Source organism: Choloepus didactylus (genome assembly GCF_015220235.1).
Source record: "Choloepus didactylus isolate mChoDid1 chromosome 25 unlocalized genomic scaffold, mChoDid1.pri SUPER_25_unloc2, whole genome shotgun sequence".
Taxonomy (NCBI): domain Eukaryota; kingdom Metazoa; phylum Chordata; class Mammalia; order Pilosa; family Megalonychidae; genus Choloepus; species Choloepus didactylus.
Window position 1 is genome coordinate 2,247,976 of NW_023637607.1, and position 20,035 is coordinate 2,268,010.

Sequence of the window (20,035 nt, forward strand, 5' to 3'; positions counted from 1 at the left end):
GAGGGAGGGAGAGAGGGAAGGAAAGAAAGAGACAGTGGTGCGACAGAATCTTAAAGATGATGGATCGGGGTATCAGGGGAGGGGGGTCGGGGTATGATGGAGTTCTATGCATGGGGTTTGTACTGTTTTTACAACTGTTCCTGTAAGATTGAACTTATTTCAAAATAAAATTTATTATAAAAAAAATGAGGGGGAGATGAAAACATTCCCAGATAATCAAAAGCTGAGGGACTTCATCACCAGTAGATCAGTCCTATAAGAAATGCTAAAGGGAATTGTGCAGGCTGAAAGGAATAGACACTAAACAATTGACTGAAACCACATGAAGAAATAAAGATTTCCAGTAAAGATCTCATGGTAAATATAAATACCAATACCACTGTATTTCTGATTTGTAACTCCACTATTTACTTCCTACAGGATCTAAAATACATAAAGTGTAATGATATATCAGTGGTTTTGGACTCAATGTAAAATATGTCATTTTTGGCAAGAACTACATAAAGGTGGAGGAATGGAGAAGTATAGGAACATAGTCTATGTGTTCTATTGAAGGTAAGTTGGTATCAAAGAAAACAAGATTGTTATAGATTTAGGATGTCAAATTTAAGCCCCATGGTAAACACAAAGAAAGTATCAGAGAATATGATTATAGAGATGAAAAGTAGAGTATGGTTACAAGAAATGGGGGAAGGGGCAATGGGGAGTTAATAAGAAATGAGTGTAGAGTTTCTGTTTGGAGTGAAGGGAAATTTCTAGTAATGGATGGTGAGAAGTTGATGGCATTGCAACATTGTGAATGTGATTAATCCCACTAAATGGAATGCTTGGGAGGGGTTGGAATGGGAAGATTTATGCTGTATATATGTTTCCACAATTAAAAAAAATGTCTAAATAGATAATGACAATTAAATGCTATAGACAATCCTGGTTGAGATCTAAGAATAGAGGAGAAAAGGCTCAAAAGGACACAATTGGGACATAAGAAAAAAAATGAAATATAGAATGTAAGCTTTATATCAATGTTAAATTTCTTGAATTTCTTAACTATACTTAATGTGATTACATAAATTAATATTCTTGTTCATAGGAAATGTATATGTGAATTATATTATTTGTTCAAGGATATGTGCAACTTGTTCTCATATGTTCAGAAGATGGAGCAATAGATGATGGATGATAGGGAGGGAGGGAGGGAAAGAAAGAAATGGTAAAATGACAAAATATTAAAGTTGGTAGATCTGGGTATCAATGAAGGGGGGTTGGGGTAGGCTGGAGTTCTGTGTATGGGGTTTGTATTATTTTTGCAACTGTCCTGTAAGTTTGAATTTATTTCAAAATAAAAAGTAAAAATAAATAAATAAATAAATGCCAACATTACACAATACAGCAAATATTAAGGAGTCTGAAATAAGAGACCTGAAATCAATTAGAGATATGAACAAACTGGACTTCATTAGGACTGAGGTAAATCAGGCTAAAGGGTAAATGATGATATTGATGGAGATTTTAAGACTTCAATTTCTATGTGAGACCAAAGGAAGAGAAGTTTGTTAGGTGCAATTTCTATGTGAGACGAAAGGAAGAGATGTTTGTTAGAGGTACTTTTTGTAACACACTATATAATTTAGCTTGTATGGTCAATTTATTCAAGTGACATAATTACATGGAATGTTGAATCGGCAGTGAACTCTGATTGGGCCACAGACTATTATTGCATATATTGAAAGCCACCAGTTTCAGCATAAAAATTTCTGGAAAGCTTATCAGAGATAAAAGTTTAAGTTCCCCATCAAACCACCTACATCTCAGTTGGCTGGAGTACTTAAGATTCAGGTTCACTATTGTTATTTCTTCTTGCTGAATTGCCCCTTTTATTAGTATGTAGTGGCCTTCTTTGTCTCTCAAAACATCCCTGCATTTGAAGTCTATTTTATCGGAGATTAATATTGCTACACCTGCTTTCTTTTGGCTGTAGCTTGCATTAAATATTTTTTTCCGTCCTTTCACTTTCAGTTTCTTTGTGTCCCTGTGTCTAAGATGAGTCTCTTGTATGCAACATATTGATGGTTCATTTTTTTTTGATCCATTCTGCGAATCTATATCTTTTAATTGGGGAGTTTAAGCCATTTACATTCAACGTTTTAACCGTGAAGGCATTTCTTGAATCAGCCATCTTATCCTTTGGTTTATGTTTGTCATATTTTTCCCCTCTGTCTATTAATATCCTTTATTGTACCCATACCGAATCTCTTTAGTACTGAACCTTTCTCCAAGTCTCTCTGTCCTTTCTTTGTTTCTCTGTCTGTAGGGCTTCCTTTAGTATCTCCAGTAGGGCAGGTCTCTTGTTAGCAAATTCTCTCGGGATTTGTTTGTGAAAAATTTAAGCTCTCCCTCAAATTTGAAGGAGAGCTTTGCTGGATAAAGTATTCTTGGCTGGAAATTTTTCTCACTCAGAATTTTAAATATATCGTGCCACTGCCTTCTCGCCTCCATGGTGGCTGCTGAGTAGTCACTACTTACTCTTATGCTGTTTCCTTTGTATGTGGTGAATTGCTTTTCTCTTGCTGCTTTCAGAACTTGCTCCTTCTCTTCTGTGTTTGACAGTGTGATCAGTATATGTCTCGGAGTGGGTTTATTTGGATTTATTCTATTTGGGGTTCGCTGAGCATTTATGATTTGTGTATTTATGTTGTTTAGAAGATTTGGGAAGCTTTCCCCAACAATTTCTTTGAATACTCTTCCTAGACCTTTACCCTTTTCTTCCCCTTCTGGGACACCAATGAGTCTTATATTTGGACGTTTCATATTATGTATCATATCCCTGAGGTCCATTTTGATTTTTTCAATTTTTTTCCCCATTCTTTCTTTTATGCTTTCATTTTCCACTCTGTCATCTTCGAGGTCACTGATTCATTGTTCAACTTCCTCTAGTGTTGTACTATGAGTGTCCAGAATCTTTTAAATTTGGTCAACAGTTTCTTTTATTTCCATAAGATCATCCATTTTTTTATTTAGTCTTGCAATGTCTTCTTTATGCTCTTCTAGGGTCTTCTTGATTTCCTTTGTATCCCGTACTATGGTCTCATTGTTCATCTTTAGTTCTTTGAGTAGCTGCTCTAGGTGCTGTGTCTCTTCTGATCTTTTGATTTGGGTGCTTGGGCTTGGGTTATCCATATCGTCTGGTTTTTTCATATGCTTTGTAATTTTCTGTTGTTTTTGGCCTCGTGGCATTTGCTGAACTTGATAGGGTTCTTTTAGGATTTGTAGACCAATTGAAGTCCTTATCTCTAATTTATCAGATCTACAGCTTCGTGGAGTACACTTTCTCTAACTAACCAGCAGGTGGTGTCCACGAGCCACCTGTTCTCCACAAGCCAGTTCTCCCCTGCTTAGCCTTTTTGGTGAGTGGGGGAGTGAGTCTTGTGGGGTCCAATTGGTGTACCAAGCTTGCGTGTGTAGTTGGTGTTGCCTACCCTGTATATGGGGCGTGTTTCTGGGCATTCGGGGGGGGGTGGCTCTAACAATCAAATCTCCCTGGTGATCCTAGAGTTTTAAGGCTGCTGCAATAGTCTAATCCTTCAGTTCAGTCCTGCCACAGTTTGTCTCTGCCACTGACCCACAAGTCCTTGGTATTGGCGTATGGCTCCTGAGACTTGCAAGTGGACCCCTCTTCCAGGCCGTGCACCCCCTGGTCCTCTGTTGAGGGATGACTGTGCTATGTCACAGGTGAGTGCCGTACCCCCAGAGCAGTTCTGGGCTGCTGGGCTGTGTAGGGAGGCTCCCAGTCTGCTGAAATGATGGCTGATTGGGGCTTTGTTAATTCACACTGCTCTACCTTCCCAACTCTGGGACAATCAGCTGAGGTTGCAGGGAAGGCTAATGTCCACGCCCAGTTTTGTGGTGTGTGCCTGTTATTTGAAGCACTTACGTCACACTGGGTTGTCTGGGGCAGTTCTGGGCTATGGGGCTGGCGATGGGCCGGAGTGTTTCCTGTCCACCAGGATGATGGCTGTGAGCGGACACCCCCTTTTTCTTGGGAAGTTGTGGTGTTTAGTGAATTTTCTCAGCCACTGGATTATTGCGTTTTGTCTCAGAGCTCTCCTAGTTCTGCTCTTGACTTGACCTGCCCAAATTGCAGGTCTTTGAAGCTTTCTGTATTGGGCTTCTTAGAGTAATTGTTTTAGAAAAAGAAAAAAGGATTAAAAAAAAAAAAAAAAAAGATCCCTCCTCAGAGATCTAATGGGTTATTGAAATGCTAAGAGACAAAGCAACCAGGGCCATTAAGGAAAGGTCCACAGGGCAGAGAGATCAGCTTTTCTTCGGGATTTGCATATGCGCCTTAGGGCCTGGGCTCCAGCCTGAGCTCTGCCCTTCCCCCTTCTATGTTCACCAGAACTCCAAAAATCCTCCGCTTTTATTTTGGAGTTTTTCGTGTTGTTTTTTTTTCTATGCCTGTCTCCTCTCTGCTGGGCTGGCTGCTCTCAGATTCTCTGGTGTCTGGTCTCCGTCTATCTATGGTTGGAGTTTGGATCAGCAGAATGAGTTTCCGATAAGGGCTGCCACTGCAGTTCTCCCTTCTCCTTCCCAGAGCTGACAGCTCCTCCTCCCACGGGACTGAGCCTGGTCGGGAGGGGCGCGGGTCCCCTGGCCGCAAAAACTTAGAGATTTCACTGATCTCAGCAGTTCCACGTTTTCATGAGTGTTGTATGAAGTATGCCCAAAGTCAGATTGCTCTGTGGCATCCAGTCCACGCAGTTCCTGGCTTTCTACCTACTTTCCTGGAGGAGTAACTAAAACATACAGCTCACCAGTCTGCCATCTTGCCCCGCCTCCTCTCAGGTTCACTATTATAAAGATGGCAAGGTTCACCTTGTTAGTCATAAAGATGTACAGGATTTAATATCTGTTTCAAATGAAGTCCAAACCACCAAGGAGTTTATTTTGTCATAGAGCATGCAGAAAATGAATATCAGGCAGCAATTAGTGAAAACTATCAAACAATGTCAGACACCAGATTCATGGCATTGTACCAGAAGCTTTCAATTACCTGCATCAAAATTGACTGGAACAAGATACTCAGCTACAAGACTGGGAAAGAAATGCAGAATGCTTAAAGGACTGAATGTAGGATTCTTCAGTACATGGGGGAAAGAGGATTCACTTGACATGTGGTCATATGATAAATAGGTGTTTTATAAACAAGAGTGATATTTTGCTAGGGCTTTCAAAGTTAACCAGTTTTCTAGCCTCATGGAATCCTGTTGAACCTCTAGCATTGTCTTGATGCTTTTCTGTTCTTTGCTTTGTAATTTTCTGTTCTGCTATATCTGCTTGTGCAACTTTTTAAATTTGTCACATTTAAAGCTGGGTAGATAACTCCACCCAGGAGTCATTTGACTGTTTAAAAATTTTCCTAGCCATGAAGCTTTGTTACCAATACAGACAAATAATATGTTCAGTACTTTTCTAATCCATCCTTCAAAGCACATCTGATACTTCATTGGATTTTCCTGACCCATGAACAGCCAAAGAGGCTGTCCTACACTATAGCTAAATGGAAGACATATTCATCCTTCTCTCTACAACTGCTTTGATCATCACTTAGGTCACTTAATAACTGTAGCTTCCAAAATTTGGGGTTAGAGATTTCAGGTTCTTTTGGGGGGAGCAAAGGAAGTCTTCTGGAAATTCCATTAAAGCCAGCTTCTCTGGGGAAGTTGCTTTAAAATCCAAAGATTTGAACCACTTTCCCTGCACATGAACATGTTTGCTTTTTTCCTTCCTTCCTTCATTCAATCCTTCCTTCCTTCATTTTCCTTCCTTCCTTCATTTAGTACCATTAAGTTATGTGCATCTGCAGTTTTAGAAGAGATATTTGCCCATTTATTATTTTTTTAATATTCAATAACTGCTGACATATTGTGGATGTAGTAGAGGAAATATAAAACTTGAAAAATGCAGATGTTGAGGTAATAATAGATAACTTGTGCTTTAATGATTTGTGGCAGGATAATACTATAAGCAAATGAATTAAACAACTATGTAAATCATGAGTGAAATGTAAAAATGTACCAAAGAGAGGAAAACTTCCAGTCAGTATCTTTCTTTCATAACCTGTTATTTAAGGGAACACTATTTATTTGATCTAAATAGGATATAAAACACTATCTAAATGACACTTCTTCAGCTCTGCTTGCCAAGAATGCAGACCTGACTGTGATATAGCAACCCTTCCCAGGCATATTGACAGGTATATGTGTTTGAACTCAGAGTACACAGGTGACATAGATATGATATGACAACTGGTAATGATGGATGATTCATTTATATTGTTTACACTTCTATGACCAGGCTTTAAGGGAAGGTCAGTTTTTCTTAAACCAAGTAGTGTCTTCCTACCAAATACATGTGAAAAAAGAAGGATGATTGTGCTTTAGCTTTGTTTTTGCTCAGAAATACAGTCAAGCAAGAGTGTTTCCAAGTGACCCATTGTGCTGTTTAAGCATTTTTATTTCAAATGAATTATGTTTGTATTATTTGTCATTCATACTATCCATCCATAGCACACTATTTTCTGTATCAGGGAATCCAAAACAAAATATACCTGTTTTGTTCTAAAATATGAGGGAGAGGGGAAAGATGGAAGTGTAGGGAGGTGTGGAATTTAGTTGGTCCTGTAGGGAATCTAGTCAGTAGAAAGGAATTGTCTGGAACAATGGTTTGGGACTTCTATGACCAGACACATATTATAATACAGTCTGGACTGGACAGAGAGCCTGAGATCAGAGCATGAACTGGACAGGGTCTCCTGAAAATTGAAGGCATCGTACCATTATATGTGGGTGAGGAGCTGTAGGCTGAGAAGCACTACCTGATGGGCAGAATAGGAGTACAGAATCAAGAGGCTTCACAGGAAAGACTAGCATCCTGCTGGGTGTCATCCCCAGGGAACCATGATGCTGATTACACCCTCTTCCTGAGTCCTGGGAAAATCTGATTGGGGTCAATCCTATCTGGGGAGACTTTCCTCAAAAAGTTCCATATAGTCAGAGAGGGAACCAGGAAAACAAAAGAACATTTCTGATCTGTTGAACAGAAGCTAAGCTAGAGATCTAGAATAAGTTGAACTGAATGTCAAGGAACAGATGGAGAAGAAAGCTAAACAACAAGAAAACCTCAGATAAAAGACAGAAAATGACCTCCACAATAAATAAATCAAGGAAACCAAATGTCTAGACACCATTAAAAAGTCATGGGTCATACTATAAAGCATGAAGATATAGCCCAAGGGATCAAACTAAAATTTCAATGAGATACAGGAGTAAAACACTAATTAAAGATGTTCAAACAAATCTTCTGAATCAAATCAATGAGTTGAAAGAAAATGTGACAAAAGAGATGAAAGATATAAAGAAGGTAGAGAAAGACCATACGGAATAACTTGGAAACTTGAAAAAAATGACAGAATATATGGAAATGAAAGGCACCATAGAAGAGATGAAAAACAAAATGGAGAAATACAGTAGCAAATTTGGAAAGGCAGAAGAAATGATTAGTGAACTAGAAGACAGGATATCTGAAATCCTACACAAAAAAAGAACAGAGAGGGAAAAGAATGGAAAAATTTGAGCAGGATCTCAGCGAATTGAATGACAACATGAAGCACATGAATATACATGTCATGGATGTCCCAGAAGGAGAAGAAAAGGGAAAAGGGGCAGAAAGAATAATGGAGAAAATAATCATTTAAAATTTCCTATCTGTTGTAAAAGACATAAAATTACAGATCCAAGAAGTGTAGCATACCCTAAACAGAATAGATCTGAATAGACCTGCTCCAAGGCTTACTAATCAAGATGTCAAGTCAAGAACAAAGAGAAAATTCTGTAAGCAGCAAGAGTAAAGTGATCCATCACATACCAGGGATGTGCAGTAAGATTATATGTGGATTTTGCAACAGAAACTACAGAGGCAAGAAAGCCGTGTTATGATATATTAAAGATACAGAAACAGAAAACCTGACAACCAAGAATTCTATATCCAGCAAGTGTCCTTCAAAAATGAGGTGAAGTTTAAAATATTTTCAGATAGACACCAAGAGAGTTTGTGAAAAAGAGACCTGCTCTACAAGAAATACTGAAGCCAGCATGACAGACAGATATGAAAAGAGAGAAGGGAAAGTTTTTGAGAAGAGTGTAGGTATGAAGATTACCAGTAAGAGTAAAAAGAGAAAAAATAAGATATGGAATATAAAATAAAAACAAATTAGAAGAGAATACTTATACAGTAATAACACTGAATATTAGCAGAATAAACTCCCCAATCAAAAGACATAAAGTAGCAGAATGGATTTAAAAACAGGACCCATCTATATACTGTGTAGAAGAGACTCACTTTAGACCCAAGGAATAAAATAGGTTGGAAGTGAAAGATTGAAGAAAGATATTTCATGCAAAAATCATTAAGAGAAGAGTGGGAGTTGCAATACTAATAACAAAGAAATTAGATTTCAAATGTAAAACAATTAAAAGAGGAAAAGAAAGACACTATGTATTAAAAAGGGACACTTCATCAAGAAGACAAATAAGCATAAACAGTTATGTACCAAGGCAGAGTACCCCAAAATACATAAAATACATAAGGCAAACACCAACAACACTGAAGGAAGAAGTAGACTCCTTGAAAATAATAGTTGCAGACTGCAATACCACACTATCATGAATTGATAGAGCAATAAGGGAGAGGATAAACAATGGAACATAGATTTTGAATAGTAAGATAAATGAACCAGACTTAACAGACATTTTCAGAACTTTGTACCCCACAACAGCAGAATACACATTTTTCTCAAGTGCTCATCTATCACTCTCCAGGGTAGAACACATATTGGGTCACAAATGAGTCTCAATGAATTTTAAAAAATTAAAATTTTACAAAGCACTTTCTCAGATCATAAGGGAATGAAGTTGGAAGTGGAAGTCTGGAAATTTTGCATGTATATGGAGGCTAAACAACACTCTCTTAAACAACCAGTGGAATAACAAGGAGAAAATTACAAGACAAATCAGTAAATATCTTGAGGCAAGTGAAAATGAGAGCACAACATATCAAAACTTATGAGATGCAGCAAAGACAGTGCTCAGAGGGAATTTTATTGCCCTAAATACATATATTAAAGAAGAATTAAGAGCAAAAAATGGAGAATTAACTTCTCACCTGGGGAAACTAGAGAAAGAGCAGGAAACAACCCCCAAAACAAAGAGAAGGAAGGAAAGAACAAAGATTAGGCAGAAATAAATGAAATTGAGCATATGAAGACAATAGAGAGAATCAAGAAAACCAGAAGTTTGTTCTTTCAGAAAATCAATAAATCAATGGATCCTTAGATAGTCTGACTAAACAGAAAGAGAACACAAATAAATAAAATCAGAAATGAGAGAGAAGACATAATTACTGAACCCATGGAATTACAGGACATAAAGAGAGGATAATTTGAGCAACTATATGCTAACAAAGTAGACAAATATGACAAAATGGACAACTGTCTAAAAAAGCATGAACAACCAACATTGACTTGAGAAGAAGTAGATGATCTCAACAAACCAATAACAAGTAAAGAGATTTAATCATTCATCCAAAAACTCCCAAAAAAGAAAATCCAAGACCAGATGGCTTCATATGTGAATTCTACCAAGCATTCAAGAATTAGTACCAATCCTGTTCAAACTCTAAAAAAAATTGAAGAGGAGGGAAAGCTACCTGACACATACTATGATGCCAACATCACCTTAATACCAGAGCCACACAAAAATACTACAAGAAAAGAAAAGTACAGACCCATCTCTAATGAATATAGATGCAAAATCCTCAACAAAATACTTGCAAATCAAATTCATTAGCACATACAAAGAATTATGCACCATTACCAACTGCGTTTTATTCCAGGTATGCAAGAGTGATTCAACACAAGAAAGTCAATTAATGTAATACACCACATCAGTAAACCATAGAAGAAAACTACATCATCATCTCAATTGATGCAGAAAGGGCATGTGACAAAATTCAACAACTTTTCTTGATGAAAACACTTCAAATATAGGACAGAAGGAAGCTTCCTCAACATGATAAAAGGAATATATGAAAAACTCATAGCTAACATCATACTCAATGTGAAAGTTTGAGTTTGAGAGAAACTGAGAGTTTTCTCTCTAAGATCAGGAACAAGGCAAGGATGCCTGCTGCCATCATTATTATTCAACATTGTGCTGGAAGATGTAGCTAGAGCAATAAGGCAAGAAAAAATGTATCCAAATTGGAAAAAAAGAAGTAAAACTTTCACTTTTCACAGTTGACACGATCCTATATTTAAAAATTCCCAAAAAATCTACAGCAAAGATTCTAGAGCTAATAAATGAGTACAGCTAAGTGGCAAGATATGAGGTCAACATGCAAAAATCAGTAATGATTCTAAACACTAGTAAGGAGAAATATGAGGAGGAAATACAGAAAAAAATCCATTTACAGTAGCTACCAAAAGAATCAAATATTTAAGAATAAATTTAACCAAGGGCATAAAAGATCTATAAACAGAAAACAAAAAAAATTTACAAAGAGAAATCAAGGAAGACCTAAATAAATGGAAGGATATACCAAGTTAATGGATTTGAAAATAAATATAGTTAAGGTATCAATTCAACCCAAATTGATTTATAGATTCAATGCATTACCAGTTAAAATTCAGCAACTACTTTGCAGAAATAGAAAAATAATCAAATTTATTTGGAAGGTCATGGCATCCCAAATAGCTAAAAATATTTTGAGAAAGAAAAATGAAGTGGAAAGTCTCATGCTACCTGACTTTAAAGCATATAACAAAGCTACAGTTGTCACAACAACATGATACTTGCATACAGATAGGTATATTCAAAATGGGAATTAAATTGATGGTTCAAAAATAGCCCTTCTCATCTATGGACAATTAATTGGTTTTGAAATAGTTTGATAAATATGCTCAAGTGCCAGAGATCAGCCCTTCAATGGTGCTTGGAAGGCTGGATATCCACATGAAAAAGAATCAAAGAATACCCCTATAGCACACCTGATTCAAAAATTGACTCCAAATGGATCAAAGACCTAACAAAAGAGATAAGACCATAAAATTTTCAGAAGAAAATGTGCAGAAATATCTTAAAGATCTTCTGATAGGAGGTGGTTTCCTAGAACTTAAACACAAAGTATGATCAATGAAAGAAGAAATAGATAAACATGTTCTCAAAATTGAATAATTTTGTGCATCAGAGGTCTTTATCAGGTAAGTAAAAAGGCTGCTTATGCAATGGGAGACAATATTTGGAAACATGTCAGATAAAGATTTAATATCAAGAATATATAGAGATCCTACAACCCAACAACAAAAGTCAAACAACCCAATAAAAAATGGGCAAAAGACATGGACAAACACTTATGCAAAGAGGAAAGACAAAAGCAGAAATATATATGAAAAGATGCTCAAACTCACTAGCTTTTAGGAAAATGCAAATCAAAACAAATATGAGATATCATCTCACTCCTACTAGAATGGACCTTATCAAAACAGAAGAAAACTAAAAGTGTTGGAGAGGATGTGGAGAAAGAGACATACTTATTCACAGTTGGTGGGAATGTAGAATAGTGCAACTGCTCTGGATTGCAGTTTGGCAGTTTCTCAGGAAGCTAAGCACAGAATTGCCATATGATCTAGCAATCCAATTGCTTGGTATATACACAGAGAAAGTGAAGGCAGACAAAAGAATGGATGCTGGTACACCTATGTTTATAGAAGCACTATTCACAATGGCCAAGAGATGTGAATAGCCCAAATGTCTATTAACAGACTAGTGGATAAACTATCATATACATACTATATGATATATATGTATATGTCATATGATATATACATACACAGCAGTAAGACAGAATAAAATTATGAAGCATGCAACAATGTGGGTGAACCCTGAGGAGAATATGCTGAGAGAAATTAGCTAGAAACAAAAGGACAAATGCCACATGGTCCTAGTAATATGAACTAACTATAATGAGCATACACTGAGAGTTAAGCTTGAGAAAACAGAGGTAGATATAGGACATTTGATACTGAAGGAGTACAGAATGTTCTATAGGATTGATTGTAAAGATCCAGAAATGGATAGTACTATACAATCTGATGCTAACTCAATATTGTAAGAAAAATGAACAAAGTTGAATGCAAGTATGGATGAAAGAGGAAGGCTAGGGACTTATATGACACCAGAAGGAATGACAGTGAGTAAAAACTGGGACAGTATAACTTAGTGAAACCTAGAGTGGAAAATGGTGATTAAACATAGAAATGTAAGAAAGTTTTTACATGAGGGAGAATAAATGAATGTCACCATTGCAAGGTGTTGAAAATGGGGTGTCATATGGAAAAATATAATCAGTACAATCTAGAGTCTATAGGTAAAAGCAACATTGTAATATTCCTCCCTTAATTGTGACAAAGTCAATATTCCATAAGAAGGGGATATGAGGGAGGTTATGGGATTTTTGTTGTTTCTCCTTTTAATTTTTTATTCTTTATCCTTTTCCTTTTTTCCCTTCTTTCTTTATGCAAGACATGGAAAATGTTCTTATATAGACTGTGGTGGTGAATGCATAGCTATTTGATTATACTGGGAGCCATTGACTGTACACTTAGAATCAATTGTATGGTGGGTGAATAAAACTGTTTAAAAATAAACAGAACAACATAGGTGCTGGTGAAGATGTGGAGAGAGAGATAAAACCATTCACTGTTGGTAGGGAAGTAGAACAGTGCAGCCCCACTGGAGTGCAGTGTGGTGGTTCCACAGGAGACTAACTGTAGGGTTGCTATATCATCCTGCAACCCTATTATTTGGTATATACTTTGAAAAACTGAATAATGGCTTTATTCATGATGTGCCATGGGTGAAGGGGACCTAAGGGTACATCAATGGATGAATGGGAAGGTAAAATGTGGTATGTAGATACAACAGAATATTAAGCTGCTGCAAGAAGAAATGAATTTGTGAGACATGCAACTAGGTGAATGAACCTTGAGGACATTATATTAAGTAAAATAAGTCAGAAATGAAGGGACAAATAATAAGGCCCCACTAATATAAACTAATTATAATGAACAAATGCTGAGAATTGAATTAGAACATGTAGATTATCAGGGGATAGAATGTGGCCATAGGTGAGGCAATTGATGATTAAGGAGTACAGAATGTTCCATAAGGCTTACTGTAAAAGTTCCAAATTGTAAGTTCTTATAACAGTCATATTGATTCCTGAGTTTTAACTGTTATTTCTAAATTGTGAGGTGCTGAGCTCTTCATTTATAACCTGGTAGTTCCCTGGAGAATTGGGTAACTGTGTGACACCTGAGACCCAGAGTTATAGTTCTGCAGCTCTGAAAGTCAGCATTACTCCATACAGCAATTGTTAAAGGAGCTGACTTCAATTAGAGATAGGAATGAAATGGACCTGGTAGGACTAAGGTAAATCAGAATACAGGGTAAAGGATGATAATGACCATATTTTAAAACTTCAATTTCTGGGGTTGTGATGGTGTAAGTTGATGAGAGTAACTGTAGCTGTCACATAAAGAAAGCATTTACTGGTTCACAAGCAGATGTGTACCTGCATTTAATACTCTGCAAGGAAAACAGTGCACCAGGGATGTGTGATGAAAATGGGAGATTCCTACATCTAAAATTGTATTAGTGTCCTGCCCATGCAGTCTCCTTTTCTTGGAGTGCCTTGCAGCAACATACAGCATGGCCTTCTGTCAGATATTAGCCTAGGTATCAATAATTTGGTAGCCTTCATTGAATATTCAAAGATAAGACACCATGTACATTGCCTTGTGACAGAAACTCCAAGATGCCCCAAAGATTTGTAGCAAGCCAGATGATAACCACAGGGGAAAGCAAGTCTTCTAGCTTCAAAACAAAGTTGAAGTTTTAAAACACAGTCATGACTTTTGGGAAGATGACAGAGGGGTAGAGACAGAACACACTTCTCCTCCCATGAGATCAAATAGAGAGAAGGCAGAAGGCACCCAGAGCAGTGATTCAAGGGTGCCACTGGCCAGAAAGGGACCTCTACAACACATAGTGGGGACTTGGATAGAAAAGTAGAGAAACTGCATCTGAAGGGATAGGGGTGAGTTCATTCAACCAGGACTGCTGCCAGGAGCTGGTGGCTGAAGCAGGCTGCCAAGAAGTGGAGGAAGCAGGTATCCACTCACCATACACCCATCTCAGCAATTGGCTGTGGAGATAACCTTTCACAGCCCATGGACAGGCTCTCCTAAGAAGGAACATGGAATTCAGTGTATTTGTGGTGACCACTTTTGATCTTCTTCCATAGAAGCCCAAGGTTCACACAGGCAAGAGGCAGGGAGAGGTGAGGGCAATGCATGGAAGTGCCAGAGCTCTTCACCAACCCCAAAGGCTCACAAGCACATGGTGGACTGTGACTGGGGTGCATTTGAGCTGGAGAGTGTGATGAGCATTTCCACAGATCAAGAGTGATCCACTCAGTGGCCAAGAATTACCAGACTCACCCTGCTGAAATGCAGTCACCAAAGCACATGGAAAACTGGTACACTGATTGGATTTCCACCTGGTGTGGACCCCACACAGTGCACAGGCAAAGTTGAGGGAAACCTGGCCTGAGGTAAGAGGTTGCTCAAGCGAGCCATCTGCTGGGAAAACAGGAAAAGTGTGCTCTAGCAATCTGTGGCTCTGGAACTTATAAATAAATGCCTAAATGATCCTGCTTGTCCCCAAATAACCTTATCAATATAAGCAAGTGCACCAAAGCCAAGGGAAAATCACAGAATATGTGAAGCCCATGTAGATATGTACAAGCTAAATGACTAAATTAAAAAGCCAGGGAAACACAGAATCTGGAGTATTTAATCAAAGAATATATGCAAATCTCCAAAACAACTTCAGTGGGTTGGCTAACAACATAAAGGACATTGAGGAGACTCTAGAGGAGCATAAAGAAGAATTTGAGGGTAAATATAAAAAGCAGATCTTATGGAAATAAAAGTTACTGTAGATCAAATTGAAAATATACTAGATACACACAACAGCAGATTTGAAGAGGCAAAAGAAATAATGAGTGAATTAGATGACAGGACAATTGAATTCTACCACATTAAAGAAAAATGGTGAAAAAAAAAGTTTTTTAATTTGAAATGGATCTCAGGGAAATGAAAGAAAACATGAAGCACACAAATGTAAGAATCACTGATGTCCCAGAAGCAGAGGAGTAAGTGGCTAGGAAGAGTATTTGAGGATGCATTTGGGGAAAAGTTTCTAACCCTTATAAATGGAATAAATATGCAATCCAAAGAACCCTAATGAATATCATATAGGATAAATCCAAATAGACCAACTCTGAGACATTTACTAGTCAGATTGTCAAATGCTGGAAAAGAGAAAGCCCTGAAAGCAGCAAGAGAGAAGTGATTCACCACATACAAGGAAAACCACATAAGAATAAGTACTGACTACTGAGCTAGCACCGTGGAAGCTAGAACCATGCAAGAGAAAAATTGCAAGGCAAGAATTCTTTAGCCAACAAAGCTCTACTACAAAAGTGAGGGAGAGTTTAATACTTGTACAGACAAACAAATGCTGAGAGAATTTGGTAACAAGTGGGCTGCCCTGCAAGAAATATGAAAGGGAGTTCTACCAGCCGAGAAAAATAAAGGAGGGAGAAGTTTGGAGAAGGGCATAGAACTGAAGAGTATTTGTAAGGGAAATAATGAAAAAAAAAGAGAGGGGAAAAATAGATCTGACAATTAAAACCAAAGTATAAGATGGCTGGGTCAGGAACTACCTTCACAGTAATAACTTTGAATGTGAATGGATTAAACTCCCCAATTGAAAGATACACACTGGCAGAAAGGATTTAAAAGATGATCTATCAGTATGCTGTTTACAAGAGACTCAACTTAGACCCAGTGACACAAAGAGATTGAAAGTGAAAGGATGAAAAAAAAATTCCATGCAATCTGCAATCCAAAGAAATCAGAGGTAGCTATACTAATATCTGACAAAATAGACTTTAATACAAAGATGTCATAAAAGACAAAGAAGGGCACCATATATTAATAAAAGGGGCAGTTCACCAAGAAGAAATAACAATCATATATGTTTATGCACTGAATCAATGAGCTCCAAAGTAAATGAAGCAAACACTGCCTAAACTGAAGGGAGCAACAGCCATTTCTACAAAAATAGTGGAAGACCTCTATTGTTTCTTCTGAGAAATCTGCACATAGTCTTATTGAGTTTCCCTTTCATGTGATGAATCAATTTTTCTTGCTGCTTTCAGAATTTCTTTCTTTGTCTTTGTCATTTGACAATCTGATTAGTAAGTGTCTTGGAGTATGTCTATTCAAATTTATTCTGTTTGGGTATGTGGTGTTTCTTGGATATGTAATTTCATGTCTTTCATAAGAGATGGGAAATATTCAGTGATTATTTCCTCCATTATTTTTTCTGCCCCTTTTCCCTTCTCTTCTCCTTCTGGGACACCCATGACATGGACATTCACATGTTTCTTGCTGTCATTCAATTCCCTGAGACCCTGCTCATATTTGTTCATTCTTTTCCCTATCTGTCCTTTTGTATATAGGATTTCAGATGTCTGGTACTCTAGTTTACTAAACTTTCTTCTGCCTCTTCAAATCTGTTGTTTTATGGCTCCATTATGTTTTCTATATCTTCTACTGTGCTCTTCATTCCCATAAGTTCTGCTAATTGTTTTTACAAACTTTCAAGTTCTTCCTTATGTTCAACCAGTGTCGTTTTTATATCCTTGATAACTTTTGCCACATCTTCCCTCAACTCATTAACTTGATTCTTGCATGATTTAGAATGTTTGCATGACCATTTTTATTAGTTGTTTCAACTCCTGTATCTTGTTTGAAGTGTTTGTTTCTTTGGGTCATATCTTTGTATTTCTTAGTGTGACTCACTTTTTTGGTGTTGAGGCATCTGATTTACTTGTTTAGTTTATTCTAGAGGGTGTTTCTACCCTTCTACCTAGATTTTTCTTCTTTGTTGGCTTTGTTCTCTATCTGTTTTTTGGTATTCATTTCAGCTTATTCTAGACCTCTAGCATAGCTTCTGTGTAACTAATTAGAATTTTTCATCTCTTGATATTATTATTCTTGCCTTGCCCAGAGGAAACCTTTTCTTTTTTGAGGAGGATCTACCTAGATATGATTGTCTCCAAACAGATTTTCCCAGATCAGACAGGCCCAGGTCTCAAGACCTGCATAATCAGTATCAGGTTTCCCTGAGGATGAGATCCAGCAGGTTGTGAGGCTTACCTGTGGGGCCTCTAAACTCTGTGCTTTTCCTATTCTGTACAGCAGGTGGCCCTTAGTCCACAGTTCTGCACTGGTATAAAAAGTTGCAATGTCTTTAATTCTCAGCATAACCTCTTCCTGACAGGGGCATGGTTAAGGAAAACTTAAGTTGTTTCTATTTTTTGTCCCAACCAATGGGGTCTGAATTTTCTGAAGGAGGGCCACCACTTAAGCTTGGCCCTGCCCCCTTTTCTTGGGTAAGATACACACTTTAGGAGACTTCAGTTGACTCTTTCTTTGTTTCTCAGACCTATATTAACTCCACCCTTGCCCGGTCAGCACTGACAATTGAAAATGCCAAGGCTCTATCTAATGAGCTCCTTAGAATAGTTTAAAAGAGAGAGAAAAAAAGAAATCCCCTTTTCAGAGACTGTATCCAGCACATCAGTTTCACAAGTCAAGAGCAAGCATTGGTACCCAGCCCTATGGACACATTTTGTTGGAGCACAGACCTTTTCCTCCGTTCTGAGATTGGCCATGTCCAAAAGCCTCTGTTTTGTTTGTTTATTTATTTTTTATTTATTTATTTTCCATCAGCCCCCCATCCTCTCAGCTGAGAGAGCCCTCAGGGTTCTTTCCTGCTTGATCCAGGTTTATCTGTGCTCATAGTTTGCATTCAGTAGTCCAAATTTGTAAATAATGCAATTTCAGCTCAGTTGAGCCTACCCTCACTTGCTCCTAGAAGAGATTGCTTTTTTTTCCCACAGGGAAATGCTCCAACACAGCCTGCCATGCCAGCAGTTGAGGGGTGACAGACTTTGCCATTTGGGGTGCTTTACTTATATATCTATGCTATGGTCTTGGCCCTTTAACCCATTCCTGACTGATCTATGATGTGCATCTGGCCATGGATGTCCCCCAAAGAGATGTTACAGAATATTTACCAGTTTTTCCTCACTGTTTACTAGCTGCCCTAGAGGACTGCCTAAGTTCCAAGCCTCCCTCTGCACCATCTTACCTCACCTCTGGTCAATTGATTTTGTAAATATTTTTATTTAGAAATGTAACATATATACAGGAAAGTGATAACATTCAAAGTATAATTTAACAAGTAGTTATACAGCAAATTTCAAAGAATGTTATGGGCTACAGTTCCACAGTTTCAGTTATTTCCTTATTGTGAAATATAACATATACACAGAAATATGATAACTTTCAAAGTATTTCACAAGTAGATATACAGCAAAATTTGAAGCATGTTTACATTATCATTCCATCATGCCAGTTATTTTCTTCTAGCTATTCCAGTACACTAGAGACTGAGTATTATTTATATAAAGATTCAGTATTCATAATCCTTTGTTAAATCCTATCTTCTCAGTTGCTATCCCTATTTCCTATTTGATAAATGTCTCAATCTTCAGAGATATCTGGGCAGTGACCAACCTAACTTGTTCATATTGAAAAGGGGTGTCAACATTATGGAGAAGGGGGCTGAATCTGGCTGAGGTCCTTGGAGAAGCTGTAGCCTCAGGATTTGGGGACTTATCTTGCATAGGAACACTCTGGGAGATTTAATTTTCTGAAAAGTAAACTTAGTCAATGAAACTTTTATAGAGTCTCAGGTAGGACCTAGGTATTCTTTAGTATTTTCAGGAAAACTGTTAGCTAGATTCTGGCATACTATGGGCATTTGGAATATCTAGCTTGAGCTTACATTAGCATAACCTTTATTTGAAATCTCTTGGCCACTGAAACCTTATTTTTTTCCATTTCTTTTCCCCCTTTTGGTCAGAAAAGTCATTCTCAATCCCTTGATGCCAGAGCAAGTCTCATTACTGAGAGTCATGTCCCACTTAGGGGGGAGGAAAGTGAATATATTTGCATAGTTGGGCTTACAGAGAGAAAGACCACATCTGAGAACAAAATAGGTTCTCTGGAGGTGACTTCTAGATGTAATTATAGGTAGGTATAGCCTTCCCTTTACATCCGTAAGTTACTGGAGTAAATTCAAGAATGAGTGCTTGACTTATTAAGTAGGGGTTCCTAATTTCACATAATATATATTCTGTTTAAGATAAACAATCAATGCCTCACATTATCTTCATTTAGTTATACAATCATCATCTCTCTCAAGCTTATACAATTATCAAAACCCAAAACACCTGAAAGCTATCAGCCCCTAGTTATTTATCTCTAGTATTAGTGTGAAACTGGTAAAATATTCCTATTAAATATGGTCTACAATGTGCAATATGCAGTTGTTTCCATATGCCATTCTGTTGTTAACTCTTTCTGCCAGTGTCATACCATAGAATAAGTTCATGTAAGCCCTTCTGGGATACATATCTTTAAACAAGCCCTATCAATCATGTTCACCTTCAGTACATCACTGATACTTATAATCCCATTAACAAGCTAACATCACCTTGGTCCATTCACATACCTTTAAGTTTACCCTCATTAACAGGTCTGTACATATTAGGTAATCATTCCCCCTTCACTAGCTTCTGACTGTTTCTAGTTCCCCTATATTCTACATTATAAGACATTGATTTTCCATTGTTCAGGGAGTTTCTATTGGTGAAAAACACAAAATATCCCTTGTGATGGTTAGGTTCATGTGTCAACTTGGCCAGGTAATTGTACCCA